Source organism: Haemaphysalis longicornis, unplaced genomic scaffold (assembly GCF_048455015.1).
Source record: "Haemaphysalis longicornis isolate Haplotype H1 unplaced genomic scaffold, Haemaphysalis longicornis Haplotype H1 scaffold_9, whole genome shotgun sequence".
NCBI classification, from domain to species: Eukaryota; Metazoa; Arthropoda; class Arachnida; order Ixodida; family Ixodidae; genus Haemaphysalis; species Haemaphysalis longicornis.
The window spans coordinates 167438322-167457755 of record NW_027526460.1 but is presented as its reverse complement, the minus strand read 5'-3'; the positions used below and the strand labels follow the sequence as shown (position 1 = coordinate 167457755).

The window sequence follows — 19434 nt, the reverse complement described above, 5'->3', positions numbered from 1 at the left end:
GAGTGCCGCGTACGTGCGGAAGACAACAGCCGTGGGAAAAAAAACCAACATATAGCAGGCTTCGCGACAACGGGCCGCAGAGCAGTTTCGAGCAGACGAAATTGAAGAGCGCGGCGGCCCATACAGAGGCGGTGCGGTGGGGTCACATGGTGCAGTGACGCCTGGGCCGACTTCGATTTTACTTTTTATGTATAGGCTTCACGTTTCTCCGGCGGCGCCGTCTCCTAACTTTGTCTTCCTCCATGTCTCGGAGTCCCTGCGGCAAGATTTTCTTTCTCTGTGTTTGTTTCACACGACCAGCGCAATAGCGAGTCGTCGTTGCCACTACGATGCAGCCTTCAAAAGGAAAGTCGTAGCAGAGGCGGAAGTCACTGGGAACTGTGCGGCGGGTCGAAAGTTTCACGTTCCCGAGAACAACGTGCGTCGTTGGCGCAAACAGAAGACGTCGCTCTTATCATGCGCCGCGACGAGGAAGGCTTTCCGTGGCCCACGAAAGGGAGCGTTTACCGAAGTAGAAAAAGTGCTGACGGACTTCGTCAAAGAGAGAAGAGGCCGCGGTTTGGCAGTTACTACCGACATCGTGCAGATGAAGGCGCGCAAAATCGTGAGAGAGCATGGCATTCCCGCTCTCAAGTTCAAAGCCAGCCGGGGCTGGGTGCACAAGTACATGAAGAGGGCCGGGCTTTCGTTGCGAAGGCGGACCTCCGTGATGCAGAAGTGCCAGGAGACTATGAAGAAAACTCATTTCCTTTCAAAGATATGTTATCGGCCTGCGACGCGACCACGACTTCCTACTTTGGCAGATTGGCGATGCCGACGAAACTCCGATTTTTTTTTACATGCCGTCGGCTCAGACCATTCACCAAAAAGGTGATAGCCAAGTTAGCCTGCGCACTACAGGCAACGAGAAGGCTCGGATACCCGTGATGTTAGCCTGCACCACCAATGGGCGGAAGTTGCCCCCCTTCGTCATTCTGAACAGAAAGACTATGCCAAAGAACGAGGTGTTCCCGCAGAACGTCCACATTCGTTGCCAGGAGAAAGGGTGGATGACCGAAGAGCTTTTTCTTGACTGGATAAAGTCGGTGTGGTGCCGGAGACCAGGGGCACTTCTCGCCCGGAGGTCAATGCTGGTGCTCGACGCCTTCCGCGGGCACCTCACGGAAGGTGTGAACGACAAAGGATGAGCTAGCCGCATTAAAGAAGGAACATGCGGCCTTGAAGGTCGAAAAGGAGCAGTTGGCCGAGTCACTGGCTTGCGCACGAAATGAAATCGTAGAACTGAAGCAATACGGCAGAAAAAACAACATAGAAATTAAGGGAGTCCCGCAAGAGAAAGACGAATCACTTGTGGAAGTTGTGCAGAAAATTGCTGAAAAGGTTGGCACAACCGTTGAACCGTCAGATATTGACGTTGTGCATAGGGTGCCAACCAAGAACAAAGAAAGTAGTAACATCATTGTGAGGTTCGTGTCCCGAGGAGCAAGAGACAGGGTCCTGCAAGACGCCAAAAAGCATAGGCTTGCAGCGAATGACATTGGCTTCAGCGAAACTCACCCAGTGTTCATTAACGAACATCTGTGCCCCGAGTACAAAGCACTTCTCGGAATGGCTGTTGCAAAAAAGAAAGAGAAAAACTGGCGGTTTGTGTGGGTATCACAGTCGAAGATCTTGGCGCGAAGGACGGAAAACTCAAAGACAATTCACATAGCAAGCTCTGGTGACCTTTCTAAGATCGTGTAAACATCATGTCGCAGCAACTCGTAGCCTTACCCAAGTCGTACTAACAGGACCAATGCCTTTACATCTGCGAAGAATCGTCCAGAAGCATGTGCGCTGAACCTACTTCACTGTAATATTAGAAGTATCAACAAAAATTTCGATACATTACTCGCGTTATTATCGAAAACAAATGCTCAATACAGCGTTATTGCTTTGTCAGAGACTTGGCTAAGAAAGGATGAGTTTCTAAACCTGACAAACTACAAATTTGTTTCCTGTTCAAGGGAATCTGGTCCGAGAGGTGGGGGAGTGGCATTGTACATTTCGTCTACGGTAGAATATAAGATAGAAACGCTAACAAGAACAAGTTCCGGTGAAATTCACATGCTGTTTGTGGAACTTCAAAATAACCTCACAATCGGGGTAGTATACAGGCCACCTAATTCCAGAATACCGGTATTTATGGAAATGCTGGAGGACATATTACAATATCTTACGAATACACATAGCAAAGTAATTATCTGTGGGGATTTCAATATAAACACTAATGACAACCACAACACCAAGTATCAGCAATTACTCCTTTCTTATGGCTTTCACAACCACATTTCAAGCCCCACAAGGGTTACGCAAACGTCCTCATCCACTATAGATCATATCATTTCTAACCTAGGACTTGAAAAACTTGATGCCGGTGTTATACAAGAAAATGTAACTGACCACTTCCCTATTCATATAACGGTGAACATTGATCGTTGGCAGTCAACGAAAAATACAGGACTTAATTTGCGGAGGTGGGACTACGCAAAAACGAAACAGCACCTACAGGAAAAAGACTTCACCGCAACTTACGAAAGCAAAGTCTACAAGGCTTATAACAATTTTTTCGCAATGTTAGAATCAAGCTGCGTGAAGAGGCAATTCACTTCTCGAAGAGCAGAGTACTTCACAAACCCAATCTGCCCCTGGATGACCGACTCTATTCTTAAAGTTATCAGGAACAAAGAGCACTGGTGTAACAAAATGAAGCATCACAAGAATAACGCTTATTACAAAGAGCAGTACAGGATTGCGCGCAACTTATCACTTGCGCTTATGCGCAAGAGTAAAAAACAATACTATAGTAACCTCATTCTAAAAGCAAACGGCAACTCGAAAGAGATCTGGCGAATAATTAACTATATCACGAAAAAGCAACAACCTTGTATTAAATTGCCCGATTCAGACATTTTAGGCTGTGACACTTCACGTCTACTTGAGATGTTTAACGAGTTTTTCATCAATGTCGGGAACCAGTTTTCATCGAATAATAATGACGCAGAGCAAACCCAAATTTGCCCGCTCCAATTCGAAATAGTTTTGCTTTCGAAGAAATTACAACGGAGGAAATTATACAAATAACAAAACAGATGCCAGGAAATAAAGCAGTCGGCCCTGATGAAATTACAGTGCATGTACTAAAAGAAAATATTGATATATTATGCCATCCCTTAAATAGAATTTTTAACCAATCCTTTATAACAGGAACTTACCCGGAAGCACTTAAAACTAGGAGGGTAACACCAATATTTAAAGCAGATGACCCGAATATTATCACAAATTACCGTCCCATAACAATATTGTCATGCATAAACATCCTGTTCGAAAAATTAATAGCTAAGAGAATGATAAGTTATATTCAAAAATATACTATTTTGAGCCAAAATCAACACGGGTTTCGCAAAAATTATTTTACAGCAACGGCCGTGCACTCAGTCACAGAAGTAATTTACAATGCCCTTAACAACAATAAATTCGCTTTAGGCATATTTTTAGATATAAAAAAAGCATTTGACTCTGTAAATCATGAAATTCGTCTCACTAAGTTAGAACGCTGTGGGTTTCGAGGGCCAGCCATAAAATTTTTCGGAAGCTACTTAACTAATGGCCAACAATTTGTGCAGATAGCTCTATACAAATCGTCAGTGAAACAAGTAACCAATGGAGTACCACAGGGCTCTGTTTTAGGACCAATACTCTTTTCCCTCTACATTAATGATTACCCTAGCTCCCTGTATAAAGCGCAAGCCGTCTTATATGCAGACGACACCGCTCTCATTATTACACATCCGTCACTTACTAAAATTCAGTCACTCGGAAATAACGAACTACAGAGTACACTTATTTGGTTCAATGCGAACAAGCTCTTGTTAAATATTAAAAAAACAAAATTTATTTTATTCCCCTCGAACCGTAAAAAAGGGCCGAAAGTGTCTTCCTTAAAAATTGGACGGATACAAATCGACCAGGTTGACCAGTACAAATATTTGGGAATAACTCTAGACTCTTCACTTCATTGGGCACCACATATAGAAGAATTAAGCCGGAAACTAGCTTACGGATGTTACGCGCTAATTAATGCAAGAAAAAATTTTAATAAAGAAACCTTACGTATAATCTATTTTAGTGTTTTTCATTGTCACTTAACCTATTGTATAGAGTCATGGGGATTCACCTATGCATCATATCTAGCACACATAAACATTCTTCAAAAAAGAGCCTTAAAGAGACACTGAAGTGAATTTGTCAAGCTCCCGTATTTGCTTGCACTGTGTAGACTGGCTCAAATTAACACACTATTCATCGTTTATCCGGTTGACAAATCGGTAATTATTTTACAAAGCGCGAAAGAAGAAAAACTACTATGCGCGGTTTGCGGCGGCCGCACCAACTAAAGGCTGTGACGTCAGGAGGGGGGGCACCGTGATTGGACAATGCCCAAGGTTAGCAATCAAAAGTTTCGGTTTCGGTTTCGGTTTCGGTTCTGTAAAACAACATGCTTGACATCTGATGACGTTGTTGGATGGGCATTCTCGATTTCTCAATTATCGCCGTACCGCGCTTCTGCCATGTTGTCGGCTGTCAAATGTCTAAGATAAACCTCCCAGGGCGGCTTGGAATCGTAGAAATCACTAGACGAGGCCTACGCAGTGGATGAACGCCCTCCGCGTCCCCGCAGACTCTCAAATGCCATGCGCTTTTCCCGCATATTCGGAGCTTGCTTCACTGATGTCTGTTCGTAAAAAGCTAGTTCGCACCAGGCCAAGGGTGTGCTGATTCAGGCAGTCGGTGCTTGTGGAAACAGCACGCCAACGAGAACTCGCTAGCACGTCATTGTCAGTGTGCGCGCGTTCTGCGATCTCGCTCGTGGAGCAGTGAACGTTACGGCCCAAAAATGGTGAACTCAGTTCAGAAAACATCGGCCGCATACGAAAAATTGAACTTACAAAAAAAAAAAAAATCCATGTACCCTCGGGGATTCGAACTTGCGACTTTCAAAACATATTCCAGCGCCTCAGACCGCTACGCCACGAGCCAGCACTGGCCAGTTCGGATATATAAGGTTTATAATGTATGACCAGTTTACACTTTTATTTATTTTAAGCATTTTAAGTACTTTATGTGACTATTTGTTGTATATCACTCCTGCAGTAAGTGTCCCCCAAACTTCCACAATATCTCACGTCTAGCAATTGCATTTCTTTGACGGAAAAGCGTTCGCAGATGTGCGGTCGTGCTGCTGACCGGTGTGCTTATTTACCCAGCGCAAAATGTGCTTCCTGCTCCCTAGTTTTGCGCTGTACGGTAAAAGTTTCAGGTGATTTTATTTTCTTAGTACCTATATTGACTTCGCTGACTCTTCTCCCGCCTTAAATTTGCCTTAGATTTTCCTACTAGCGTAAAGTCAGCGAAGCGTCGCATGTGCACTTGTGCAGCGCTTGTGTGGAGCGACCCGGACTCTGAGTTCGACACAGTGTACAAACTAACAAAGTAAGGAACGGCACATTCTTTCATTCACAAAGGTGTTGTGGCTTAGTTGCAATTGAGCGAGCAAATAGCGACGACCCGTCGGCGGCCGGCGGACGAAACGGTGGGCCGACTGACTCGATCGGTAGGTCGGCTGGTCGGCGAACCGTGCAGTAGCGCAGCCATTTTCCAGCTCATCTCCTGCTGATGTCACACGAAAACGCCACAGAAAATGGGCGAGCGTAAAGAGAGGAGGACAGCATTTTCGAATTGATTTTTCTACTAAATAAATTCGCGTAAACGCGGCCAGAGTGGTCGAAACAATGCCTACGGACTCCGAACTACAATTTGCGCTAGTAATCCCGCAATGTTTACAAATCACCTCAGTGTCCCTTTAAGAATCATTGCATCAACTTCAAGGACTTCACCCTCCGCACCAATTTTTGACGAACTTAGCATAATGCCTTTTAACCTAGTTCGTGACTATAAAACGGCCCTTCTTGTTAACAGAGTTATGGCTCTGAATACACCTTACCCGTCATCAGTTTTTTTATTGCCTCTGCGGGATACGCGACATGCGTGCCATATTAACCTCAATTTGCCAAAAGTGTATAATGTATATGGTCGTCGTCTAATATCTTTTATCGGGTCCAAAGTATGGAACAAGTTACCTTTGGATATTAAGTCTGCGCCAAATTTTGCACTATCATTAAAGAAATATATTTTGTCCGAGTGTTATACTTCTCCTCACCCATAGAGTATTATTTGTTTGTAATTCTAAGATATCATGTATTTATTATTGTTTGTTATCTGAGCTATCCTGAAGGGATTATGTACCAACACCATTTTGTAATGGGTCCGCACTAGCCTTGTCGGCTAAGGACCCAGATGCGTCATTCAAAGTTTTGTTATGTATCTTTTCTTGGAATAAAAGCATATGCTATTCTAAGAAGAAGCTCATGCACAACCAGACGGAGCTGGTCCTCATTCCGGGGGGCATGACGAGTCAACTACAGCCGCTTGACGTTTGCCTTAACTAGCCCTTTAAGGCACACGTCAGACGGCTGTACAACGAATGGATGGTGTTTGACACTGTGGCCCTGACGCCGTCGGGACGTCTGAAGCGGGCGTTCCGCAAGTGCTGCATTTCAAATGCTGTTGATGGTGCCGAGGACGATGACCTCTTTGAGTGCGCAAGTGACAAGGAAGATTCGGATACCACCACCTCTGAAGACAGTTTCTAAGTTGCACTTTCGTCTCGCTTCGAATAAATGTCGTTGTGTGCAGATCGTTCATGAATACTTGGTGTCTGCTTTGCTGACAGATAAAGAATTTAGTTGCCTTTTTTCTTTCGTTATTGCACCTTATATTAGTGCGCAAACGTTTTTCTTTTTCTTGGGTCCTGCAACTCTACCCTCGTCTTATAATCGTGACCGCCTTATATTCGAATAAATACGGTAGGCTGGAGGATAGCACCGGGAGGTCGGCGCCATGACGACTGCCACGGAATACGATCTAGACACCATGCCCGTCGTCGAAATTCAGACTTCGCCCACAAATCAACCACTATTTGACGAATTCACGGAATACGTGATATAGAAGAACACGAAACGCCAGCAGGAACGTCTACAACAGGAGCAACTGCGCCAAGACAGTGTGACCACTGGGACGCAGCGCGCGGGGAACGCACACTGGCGCCGGCAGACGCCCCGCAGCGCCAGCTGGAAGCCAGTGTTCATGCCGAAGCTTGGAAGAGAAGACTCCGTTGTCGTAATTAAGCCAAGAGACACGATAAACCTTTCCACGTACAAAGGCACGAACGAAGTAGGAGCTGCCATCAGCACGGCTACAGGTATCCCTCTAGCATTGCATGAATTGACCATCTGGCTTACTGGGACCAAAACATCATCATCGTGGGAGTGCGGAATTCAGACCGCATAAGGCAAGTGCTTGCCGTGAGAGAGCTCATCATAGAAGGCGCACGGCGTGGAGTACCGACACATCTCAAACCAGCTGAAGATACGTGCCGGCGCGTCATCAACGTAGACCCGGCAGTAACGGAGCAAGACATCTCATGGGTCATATATTCGCCCGAAGCCCAAATCCTCAACACACGTAAACTCGGACAAACAAATGTGGCGCTCCTGACTTTTGAGGATGGCAAAGCTCCGCGACACATTTTCTACTGGAAAGAAGTCATCCCGGTCCGCCTTTACCGAAAAACCACCCCGGCCTGCCTGCTATGCGGGGCGGTCGGACATCGCGCGGACGTGTGCCCTACGCCCAACGCCTAACGGTGCCAGGCGTGCGGGGAAGCGCAGCCGGGACCTGAACACAACTGCACGCCCACCTGCCTCATCAGCGGGGACAGTCACCTCACTGGATCAGCGGACTGTACCACCAAATGTAGACATCGCAGACCAGGGACAGTGGGCAACAGCGTCACCAACAAGAGCACCAACTCGAGAGGCGCTGGTACTGACCGGCCCTCAGGCGCGTAACGACAGCTACAGCATCGACGAAAAGATCCAGGGAACCAGGGCCGAAGGCACGCCAAAACAGCAACGAACCCGCCAGCAGCGTATCACGCAAAGGCTAGCAGCTGGGCATGGGTCCCTAGTTACCCCCCTCCTTAGTTGGCAATATAGGCACTTAACACCGAAAATATTCAGCTAAAGCGCGAGCTGGAGCAGCTTCGCCAAGAAATTCGTACCTTCAAAGCCGAACGTAGCCTAGTCACACCAGCCCCTACACAGGACGGGAATGCTGGCAGTCAGGAGCGTATGATCCCTACAGCAGATCCAGAAAACAGGCAGCAGGTAGAGAACACACCTCTGGCAAACCAGGATGTCAGGGGCTCTATTAGAGAAGAAAACACACAGTTTCAACTTGCCCTGCCTCATAAAGTCGAGGCCATTAAAACCGACCTTGAATCACATATTCTGATCACCATTCAGAACATCCTTCCTGCCATCCTCCAAAATATGATGAAACCTCTAATGGAACCCATAGATGCGCGGCTCAATGCTTGGGAGGTCAAAATTAATCAGCGACTCGGGGAGAGTAGCGAACGCGCGGTCCCATACACAGTTCATCAGCGAACCTCGGAACCCGAAGACAAATAATTGGGCTTATGGTGAAACTGTCAAAAAACGAGGGATGCATCCAAATTTTACAATGGAATTTTAGGGGTTCTAACAAAAATCAGAATGCCCTGTATCAGTATTTGGAAACGCTTGAGACGTTGCCAGACGTTGTTGCGATGCAAGACGTCCGAATATCAGTAAAATTTGGGTCCTATAATACACACGAGTTAGATCCATCCACCTGTATCCTTGTGCAGAAACAATGCACGGCAACCACTAATGACCTTGCCTTAGACCGGGATGTTCAACACACGTTCGTCCAAATCTTACCCGCCTGGCGACTTCAAGGAGGCGTCTACGTGCTAAGCATCTATAGCCGCCCAAGAAACCGGAAAGATACTTTTGCAGAAATCTTCCACAAAGCTGTCCGAACTGCACAAAGGTCACCACTTGTAGTTGTAGGAGATTTCAATGCTTACAGCTATCAATGGGGGTAACAGAAAGAAGACATCCAGGGGTAAAAATTAGCGGCAAACATAGCAGACATGGGCTTCACCCTCCTTTTTATCCGACCCGCATAGGCAATAGTGTGGCTAGAGCCGATGCCCTGATCTCTCACTAGTTCGCAATGCAAAACGCTATGCATGGATCAACATGGAAGAAACCTTAGGTAGCGATCACCGCATCCTCATGGCAACGGTAGAGGCGCAAAAATTGAGGCACACGAAAGGGCAGGTGACACTTATGGACTGAACCACATTTAGGGACTCAGACCTTCCGGCGCTTCATCAGGCAACGGGCTACCATGCGTGGGCTGCTGCTCTCATAGAAAGTAGAGATCAACATACCACCACTATACAGGCGAATGAGGAAACAGCGGCCATCGGCACGCATCTCGTGCATATTTGGGAAGCCCGACGGTCTCTCACAAAACGCTGGAGACAGCAAAAGCTTAACAGGAAACCTAATCTAAGGATAGCACTACTCACACAGCAAGCCGAAGAATACGCCATGTTGCTTTCTCGAAATAGTTGGATCGCTAACTGCAACTAAGTGGAGCTCTTAGCTTGAGGAAAACCTGGTGCATATTACGATATCTTATCGAGCCGAGGTGAAAGTGCATGAAACCTCAGGCGCGCCTTTCATTCCTTTCAAGGTACTAACCAAGAACTACCGCAGGCGCTAGAAAACAGATATTTTTGCACTACCATACATCAACACGCGGTATTTCTTACTTACGAAGGGACGCTAAATGAGGCTCTCGATGCTCCTTACACTTGGAAGGAAACAAAGGCAGCGCTTGCGAACTTGAGGAGGGGTACGGTCCTGAGCGGCGACCGCATCCCGGTCGCACTGCTAGCAAACCTTCGCCAAAAATCAATTCGGGAGCTTACAAACTTCATTAACGCAATCTGGGATGGTGCCCAAATTCCTGACGAATAGAAAACACCAAACGTGTACTTCAATCCCAAACTTGGCAAAGAGATAAATACGGACAACTTACGGACTATTTTTGTAACTTCGTGTGTTGGAAAACTCATGGAAAATATCGTTTGCACGCGTCTCTCTGCTTACATTGAAGAACAGGGTCTCTTCTCCCCAACCATGTTTGGTTTTCATGCACACCTCTGAACCAAAGATGTTCTCTGCCAGCTTATACGGGAGGTTATCGACCCTCCTCGCGGAGAACATGAGGACAGGGCCATTCTAACACTAGACTTGAAAGGTGCATTCAACAACGTAAAGAACAGCAAAATTCTTAGTAACCTGAATTCCACGAATTGAGGGCACAAAACATTTAGTTATATTCAGGATTTTCTTCAGGGAAGGAAAGCATACATAAAAATAGATGACATAAATTATGGGCCCGTACAGATTGTAACTCGTGGCGCACCTCAAGGGGCGGTGCTTTCCCCCCTTCTGTTCAACGTGGCCATGATGAAACTTCCTGAGAGGTTCAAAATGGTAGACCGGGTCCGCCACGCTACATAAGCGGACGATATTACTTCGTGGGCGGCAAGCGGAAGCGTCAGAGAAATCGAGGAAACCCTGCAGGCAGCGGCTACCTTAGCGCACACGTACTCTGAGGAATGCGGCCTCAAGTGTGTGCCCGTGAAATCCAAGCTGCTTCACATCACCCCGGACAAAGTAGAAATACTTAAAATTGACATTACGTTGGGCGGCACACAGATATCCGATTTGGAGACCATCCGGGTGCTGGGCCTGCAAATTAATAACAAAGGCAATAACGCCGTTGCCCTTAACAAACTTAAATCAACGTGTGAACAAATCAGCCGCATGATCGGTCGAGTATCAGGCAAACACGGGGGTGTGAAGAATGCGAGACGCTCCGCCTAGTATCACACTAAACTTTTTTACGCCCTTTTGGCCAAAAAAGGTGTAAAATAATTGAAAAAAGGGTGTTGGGAGGCCCTTACACCCTTTTTCTTGAATCTCCACACCCTTTTTCGTAGCTCTCCACCCTTTTCGCGTGAAAAAAAGGGTGTTGACCAACCTCAACACCCTTTTTTTTGGAAGGGTGTTGAAAGGGTGAGGAAAAGGTGTTCATCTCTTCATTGATTGAGGCCATGCATGCAATATAATTTCAAAAAGACACCCCATTGCACCATCCTCCCAACCTCGTCAAAAATGTTCAGAAGCAAAAAAAAAAAAAAGCTGCCAAATTCAATAAAAAGCAGGGGCAGCACCGACGTTGAAACAGGAAAAAATATCAGCCCTTGCTTATTACGACATCGACAGAATAACACTACCCCTCCCACTTTTTGTTTTCTACAGCCTTCCACGGAGCACAGCACAACCTTGAACTGTGACATCTGTATCATCATTCCGTCGTTCCCTGTTCCTCTCCTGCCCCACCAGCACAATCATAGCCCTCTCTGACAACAGTCATTCTCGTCGCTCAGTGGAGTTATAACGTACTAGCAATTACAATTTTATTCCATTCTTATTGTTAGCGACCGTTAATATTGTGTACAAATGCAATAAACAGACCACCTAGTTTCTCCTGCAGTAACAACTTTGGAGAACAAGGCAGATATCAAAAGAAAACAAAAGTTGGGGAGGGAGGGGCATGAAATCGGGCGCTAAATAAACAGGCGCCAAATAATAATACGATTACTTACACTAGAACACTGCCAAATTTCATTGCACAGTGTTATCTTACTATCTGCTGCTTTTTTTAACGTTCAAATCGAGCGCCAAAAGCTTCAGTTCGCGTTTTGTGTTTGTAAACTTTAAATATCTAAGCTTCTTTATTATAATACACACAATAAATAATAAACTTAAAGATTATGTTATATTCAGTAAAAGATGCAATTATTTATTGTTGTCGTTTTAATTTGTTTACGCAACTCCCTGCCAACGGCCGATACCCTGAGTACGGCGCGCGGCGGCGTGGCCGGATTCCGGAACAGATACCCCGTGACCCGTCTTTCATAGATTGTTTACTGTGCGACCGTGCGGTTAAACAAGCGCAGTTATTATGATTAATTGGACACCTCGTCGTCTTCGGTGATGCCTGTCGGGTTCGACTTCGCGATGAAGTATTTGAGAACAACTTTGCCACCTGAAGACGGCTAATTAAGTTTGGCGCTTGCCCCTGAACGTCGCTCGCTCCTCTGCGTGGTCTCTGTCAGGTAAGCTGTCTCGTCACATTTGCCGCCTTTCTTGTCACTGGATGTCGTTTGTAGCTGTCATCGCCGCTTTAAGGATTCGTTAACAGGAGCCCGCGTGTGTGAATTGTTTAACTGAACTGGCTAGGTTGAACCTAGAGGGCTTGTCTCTAGAAAGGCGATGTGCGAAAGAACATTGTGGTGCTTGCATTGAGCGCTGAACGCACTGGTGCTCTGTAACGCAGTGGCGCTCAGTAACGCAGTGGCGCTCAGTAACTCAGTAACGTTTCCCATTCCGCAGCACTATATTGAACAGCTTCAGAGTTCACCACTGCGAACCACGTCTTACGCGTAGTTTATCAGAACACGGGCGGCTACTTGTGCGGCGCAGCGTTTACGGCTTCGTTAATCACCGCTGTCGTTTGTGCCGTGTTGTAAATGGCGAGGGAAAATAGTTTGCGAGCGAATGTGCGCGCCTCGCAAGCTTCGTTGCGTTTGCGGCGAGCCACCTCACCATGTGTACGGTGCCGCTGTACGCGGGTATTGATTTTGGCTGAATGTTGTGTTGCCCGAGTTGTAACATTCGTGCACCCAATAATTTCCATTCTTGCCTGAGTGGTAATCATGTGTCATCCTGTTTTAGACCTCTGGACGGTCTGAGCACATCACGTCCCTCCATTCAACCGGAAAAGAGCCACAACCATTGTCAACAGTGTTTGGCCGCCAGAACGTAAGTTTTCAAACAGTTTTGGTAGCACAGTGGGCTACCATACTTGAATGTTCGATCACTTGAATGTACAAGTTCTCGCCCCCGTAACAATTATTGGTGTTTCATGCATAACCTAATATGTAGCTGCTAAATGGCAACCTTTATTGTTAATTTCGGAAAACTCAGTTTCACCCAAAATCATAATGTGGGGATAGCAGTTAATCACCGTGTATACGAATTTCCTGGTGTTAGTCATGTTTACGATGAAGCCATATTTCTTAGGTGGTGACACAAAAATGTTATTACCTTTGTAGTTTAGTCTTCGATAAAGCCTTACCAGTTCTGTTTTAAGCTATTTTCTGGATGTTTATCATGTGAATTGACAGTCCTTGCAGTCCACTTTTTCAAATAGTTAATGTAACTGCCTGTACCATTTACAGAGGCCTGATTGGGGTTCTGAAGGCTGCGATTTACGCACGATAGTGCTGTACTGCCAATAAAGAAACATCCTTCCACAAAGAAAAAGATTTGAAAGTGTAAAGTATCAGCTGCATTATTCTTAACTGGAACATGCTAATTGCAAGGCCTGGGGCTTTTCCTGAAAGCACTGTGGATGTTATGAGAGAGGAAAACCACTCAAACACATCTGCTAAGGCCGTTGCTGCTCCAAGATGCGTGCAAGCATTGAGTCTTCTGAGCAATACATTACACCCTTTTTTTTAAACAACCGACGTGCATGCTGAACGTACTCCTGATTGGGCATGTGCCAGGCGCGTAGCCAGGAATTTTTTTCGGGGGGGAGGGGGTGGAGGGGGGCCGTGGTCGACCAAAAGATGGGACGGGGAAATATGTAGGCAAGGCATCTTGCGCGTTGTTTTGGAAACGAAGCTTGAAATAACTGACTTTAACATGCGATTTGTGTATGCTCAATGCTAACTGTAAAGCCCACCTTAAGGAGCTTAGATGGTGATGATCATGATGATCACCGAAATTGCCGTTCGCTGGTCTGTGGGCACACCACGGGCGATTCATTCGTCCGCAGAGCAGGTGGTTAGGCGGACCCACGCTCGTGAGCGTGATCATGAGTGCGCTCGTGAGTGACGCGCGGTCCCTGAAGTTCGTCGGGCGGAAGTGCAGGCCAACACTGGGTGTTTACTATCAAGATTCTCATGTTTTAGATTTTCCTTTAGAAAAGGGACTATTAAGTTTTCTTGTCAGCTATGAAGTACAGTCGAGCACGATTTGAAGGTTATCGCGCCAGCATCGAGCGGCCAAGCGGACCACCAGCCCATGGTTTCGTTTCGGAACCATGAAAATCGAGATTTCGCACTCTTTGCTCCCTTGTTGGCTGTTCCATGATACAACAATGGCCCGCACGACTGACTTGCCACCCTTTGGGTTTCAAGGTGTACATTTGTTGTTATCAAGCACAGACTTGGACTTGGTTGCCCTTTATCTACGCCGACGATAACGAAACTTGCATGGAATATTTGCTAAAGCTGGTGTTCTTTCTGCTTCGTTTGAAAGAGTAGCTTTCCCGCGACAACCTTCGAATCGCAGTGGACTGTACATGCGGCGCATTCGTATATTATGGCGGTGAAGCTAGCAAACGTGCGTCTTCGTCCGTAAAGGAGCCATGAAGAGAAAACACAAGTTTGGTTCATTCGAAAGATTGCCTCGTTAGAACCATAACGACACCACTTATAACGCAAACTTCGCTCAAATAAGCTACATAATTAGGAAAAAAGGAAATGATCACGCGACCCACCAGCTCATTTTCCGCAACAAACCTATGATGTCACTCGAGAATGCTCTGCGATTTGCGGAGGCCGGCAAAAGCAAACGCATGTTAGGCAGGGCTTACAGTTTGCATAGCGAGCTAAATGCCCGTGAAACATACTGCACATTCTTTTTATGACAAAGAACGGTGGAGTAAATGGTTGAAGTTCCGAACGAACACGCAAGCGTGTATGCCAATGCGTACGAAACTACCGCCGGCCTAACTCGACATCTCGCCGTCGCCACCATCGCGCAGACGAATTTTCGGGTTCAAGTCTCTTCGGGGCCAACGAACCGTCCCAGCACGCACAGCCGTGACCTTGCTTGGTATCGTAATCCCTTCACAGGAGGTTGGCCGTCATATCGCCAACCAGGAAAGGTAAAAATAGAAACAAGGGGAGTAAGGAACACAGAGCAGCAACGAGATAGTGCCACTCGTCGCACAGGTTTCGGTATGGAGGTCGTGTTGGCTTGCTGCTGTCGTTACGAGCTCGTTTACAGTTTACAACCACTGAAAACTTCAGTTTGTTCGAGCACTTTACAATGAAATTTCGTTGCTGTGTTTTGAAATGCCCATGTAGTACGGGCAAATCGTCGAGGGAGTGCGACATCCCCGCCGGTGAGATCTCCTTTCATGTGCTGCCCAACGACGAATCTCGGCGGAGCAAGTGGCTATATTTTGTGAACTTTGCAAACGGATGAGAAAGAGAGCTAAAGGAAGTACGAGTGTGCTCGCTTCATTTCCGAGGAAGTGATTACGGCAGGGACCCGGACATGCTGGCGCTCGTCGCCGACTTCGTCAAATCGCCGCCAAAGCGCTCTGACCTTGGGGAAAAAAATTGCCGTACACACCGCGCATTGACGCTCAAATCTTTCTGGTCGGAGCAGAGAGCTCGAGCGAACGGCTTTCCATACACGACACCGGCCAACTGGCATAAGCGATACTGCTACTAAAATTGAAAATACGGCACATACGTACCAGTCTGTATTCATCCGTCGCGACGGGGCTGACGAGGCAGCGGTGCCGACGGCTGGGCACCGTCTGTTGTGGCTATCGCGGAATGGTCGCTTTCCCGTCCACCGCGTATCCCACAACACTTGCCGCTTGTGCACTTAGAAGCATTGAGCGTTCAAGTGGTGTAAGGTTGTTAAATGCAAGCCCGAGCTCCTCGGCGAGAGTTTTGTTCTCCGGATCAGGCGATTCCATGACTAGGGCTGCGGGTGCACTAGGTTTTACTAGTATTTTTAAAATGGCCGCCGTCTCGGTCGACTCCCGCGTGTGGGTGCTATATGGAGTCTACATACTAAGTATATGTTTCATGGACCGGCTCGTATGACGCCATTGTTCACATGACGAAATGTGCAATTTTAGCGGGAGATTTAAAATTTTGGCTTAAATTGCCTTATTTCTCAGTGAATAAAGCATCATTTGCTTCGGGAAAAGCGCTTGGGGTACTATGAAACACCTAATCTTTCGAATAAAACAAACTTTTGTTTTCTCTTCATGGCTCCTTTAAGTAATCGCCTTTTGTTATTTTTTGTGAAGTAACGTGAGTAGTGAACTTGCGCTAAGCGGAACACCTTATTGCACTGCTGTTGAATGTTGAGCTTGTTGCACGTTTCTTATTAAATTTCGTTATTTCTATCTGTTGAATTGAAACAGACATGGCTTCAGTAAAATTCCGGTTAAGCAAATACAGAATGCTGATTCTAAAGGGAGGTCAAGGAAACAGTGGAATAGTGCCAAAAAAACAAAGCTCCGCAATAAGGAGAATTGTGTAGTTTTGTTGATGTGGAGGAAATACAAGATGGGCAGAGCAATGCTTTTTATGCAGCAGAAATTATGGAACTGCAATAGTCAATGAAATGCGATGTCGGTAGAAAAATAAACATATCAAGGATTGATAGTTGACTGAACAAAATACAGCGACATGCTCTGTCATGTGATTATACTTTGTATCAGTGTAAAGACAAGGAATGACACGCTCCCGACCACATGTAAGCCTATATGAGGCTTTTCCTGCTGTTTTGCCATTCCCCGGCCATTCCCCGGCCATGCTGTTCCGCCAGTGAAACAGTGGGGCTGTTTCGATCGGCTCGCGGCAGGTTCCCGGTGCTTGTCGGTGTATCCGGCGCGAAATGCAGCCGGGCTGTATATATTGACAGGTACAGCATCTGGAGCGGGCGCATGGATCAGACGTTGACATTGCCCTTGTTGTCAGCTTTATATGAGCAAGAATGTCCTTAAAACTGCAGGTTCCGCGCCTGCAGGTGACTTTAGGCGGTTTTTCAGGCTGCTTAAACTGCACCCCAGCCTTGGCATAAAACATTATGGGAGGGGCACCGCCCCCCCCCTCCCCTTACCCTACCTTCGGCTACGCGCTTGGCGTGTGCTTATTCTTTCTTGCATCCACCACATTCGGGTCGTCACGTTGATTTGCGAATGCTGGAATCCAGCATATGCTGGCAAGATACGAGAGCTTGAACACAACCCACTTGCCCGCAATGAGTTTTCGAAGATCTCCACCACCTGAAGGTACTGAAGTGAGATGTAAGCATTGCCTGAAAACCATACCAGATGAGGGTACCAACTCATAATTATGTATCTTTCTCGCCCATTTACGGGTTTTGAACGAAAAAAGTGCCATTTAAAGGTGACACGTCGTTCTCTGCCGATTTCTGATGCCTGATTAAGTTTGTGGGCATTAATTTAGCAGCTTGCTCACATGTCTAACGTGTATGTGTGCTTGTTAGGAGTGAAGTAGGTAAAAATTGAAAGGTTTGATTGTAGTTGTGCATAGATTACCTACATTGTTTTCATTCCTAGAAAAGAAAAATTGAGGTAACCCTGCCAATTGTTCGGCATTGCTGCATTTTATTATGCTTGTATGATTCGTAGAACCTGCAGGAGTTCAGCTGCTTGTTAAAGGAGAAATAAACAGTGGTACAAAAAGAAGAGCATCTACTAAATAAAAATCTTCACAATCGCAGGATGCCAACGGTCCACCTACCAACTTGCGTCCTGCATTGTTTCTGCTGGCTGGAGCGGCGCATGGAGCATTTTTCAGCTTCTCGAAGTTTGTGATCAAGCGCTGCCCCAAGTGAAGGATGCCGCAGAGGATCTTCTGTTTTAATTTTAATGCCACAATTTCATGTGCTGGGCACTTACTCGTAAGGCATTTTAAATATTCATCATCCCAGAGGGTATGTTACCTTCGTCTTGGGTGGAATGTGGCTGCAATCAGGTTATTTGTGACAGAAACAAGTGAACCATGTGGTGAGAGTCATTGAGGCCTTGTTGATTGCGCATGCTTCTGAAATAACATTTTCATTCAGCTGAATACTTTCTAAATATTACAATTTGTGAACAAAATATAATAAAAGTCATGATTAGTTGTACTACAGTGCAGGAAAGAAATGCCAGCATATGTTTTAAGAGCCTCTGATATTTCAGGTCATTGGCTGGTGAGCAATAAAACAGAACTGAAAATTGTTTAAAGTGAAATCAATTATTTGTTCTCACCAGTGCATGACCCGTAGTAAAAGCTATCTGGTCTCCCAATTTCAAATGAGACAGGAAATGCCAAAAAAATATGGAAATAAAGAAGACAGCTTGCTACAATAAACCAATTCAAAGAATTGCTCAATGTCTATAAAGTGGTGATTCAGGCGGGTTAGTTCGGTGTTGATGAAATACAAGCAGGCACTTGCCTGGTCAAAAACAAATAAACAAATAAAGACGTTTTGGGGCCCCTACTGGTCCCTTGATCACAATGAAAGGGGGGTGAAAGGTAGCGATTATTTATAGGTTTGGTGTCGCAGAGTGCGCATGTATATCTTGGGGAGATTACCCCGCGACCGGTTAATCGTGTTTTTAGTTGGTTGAATATGCACTGATTCTAAAAGTAGTCGTGTCGACAGGCGCTTCTCTGATGCGATTATGCATGCGGAATCCCAATCGATGACATGGTCAGTAGCCAGGTGATGATCCGCCAAGGCATTCCAGCTTGCATTGCCTTTTTTGACATCGTTCTGGTGCTATTGAATTCTTCTTTTAAAAATTTCCAGTTTCACCTATGTAGGATGCGTTGCAATCCTTGCATGGAATTTTGTAGGCAACTCCGGGGAATCTTGATTTTTCTAAAGGGTCCTTCACGCATACCAGCTTCTGCTTAAGCCTGTTCGTTGGCACGTGTGCAATTTTAATGCCATATGTGCCAAACACCCTTGCAAGAGCTTCACTGATGCCTTGCGTGTAGTGGACGGCAGTGCGTTTTTGCCTGTCTTCTTGAGAAACCCTTTCGGAGGAGCAACTGAAGCCCGCAATTGTTGCGTCCTCACAAGCTTTGAAAGGTAGCCGTTGCTGCGAAGGTCCTTCCTTACCACGGCTAGCTCTTGCTTGCGTAGACCAGGCTCAGAGCAGATTCGTGATGCGCGTGAGAAGAGTGCAGCGGTGGCGGAGCGTTTTTGACCTATAGTCGAACCCCAGGTATCTACCCGTGTGGGTCGGCTTTCGATAGACACTGGTTGTAAATCCTTTGGCCGACCGTTTCAGAAGTACGTCGAGGAAGGCGATCTGTCCATTATTTTCCTGTTCCATGGTAAACTGGATGCTTGGAACACAAGAGTTTAGAGGCTCAATTAAAGGCATTACGTCTCGGCGGTGGATCACACAAAAACAGTCGTCTACGTAGCAGACAAAAATCTTGGGGCCGTCTTG

At 46.2% G+C, this 19434-nt stretch overlaps 1 protein-coding gene and 1 long non-coding RNA gene across 5 annotated transcripts in view; one reads left to right on the top strand and one right to left on the bottom strand.

Annotated features, from left to right (window-relative positions):
* LOC144151967 (snRNA-activating protein complex subunit 4-like) overlaps positions 1 to 19434 on the bottom strand; it is a 288952-nt gene that overhangs the window by 86242 nt on the left and 183276 nt on the right. The gene's annotated exons all lie outside the window — the stretch shown is intronic.
* On the top strand, positions 11786 to 18301 carry LOC144151843 (uncharacterized). The gene is made up of 3 exons (XR_013318987.1): positions 11786 to 12250; positions 12870 to 12956; positions 17706 to 18301. It is a non-coding gene; the product is annotated as an uncharacterized LOC144151843 (long non-coding RNA).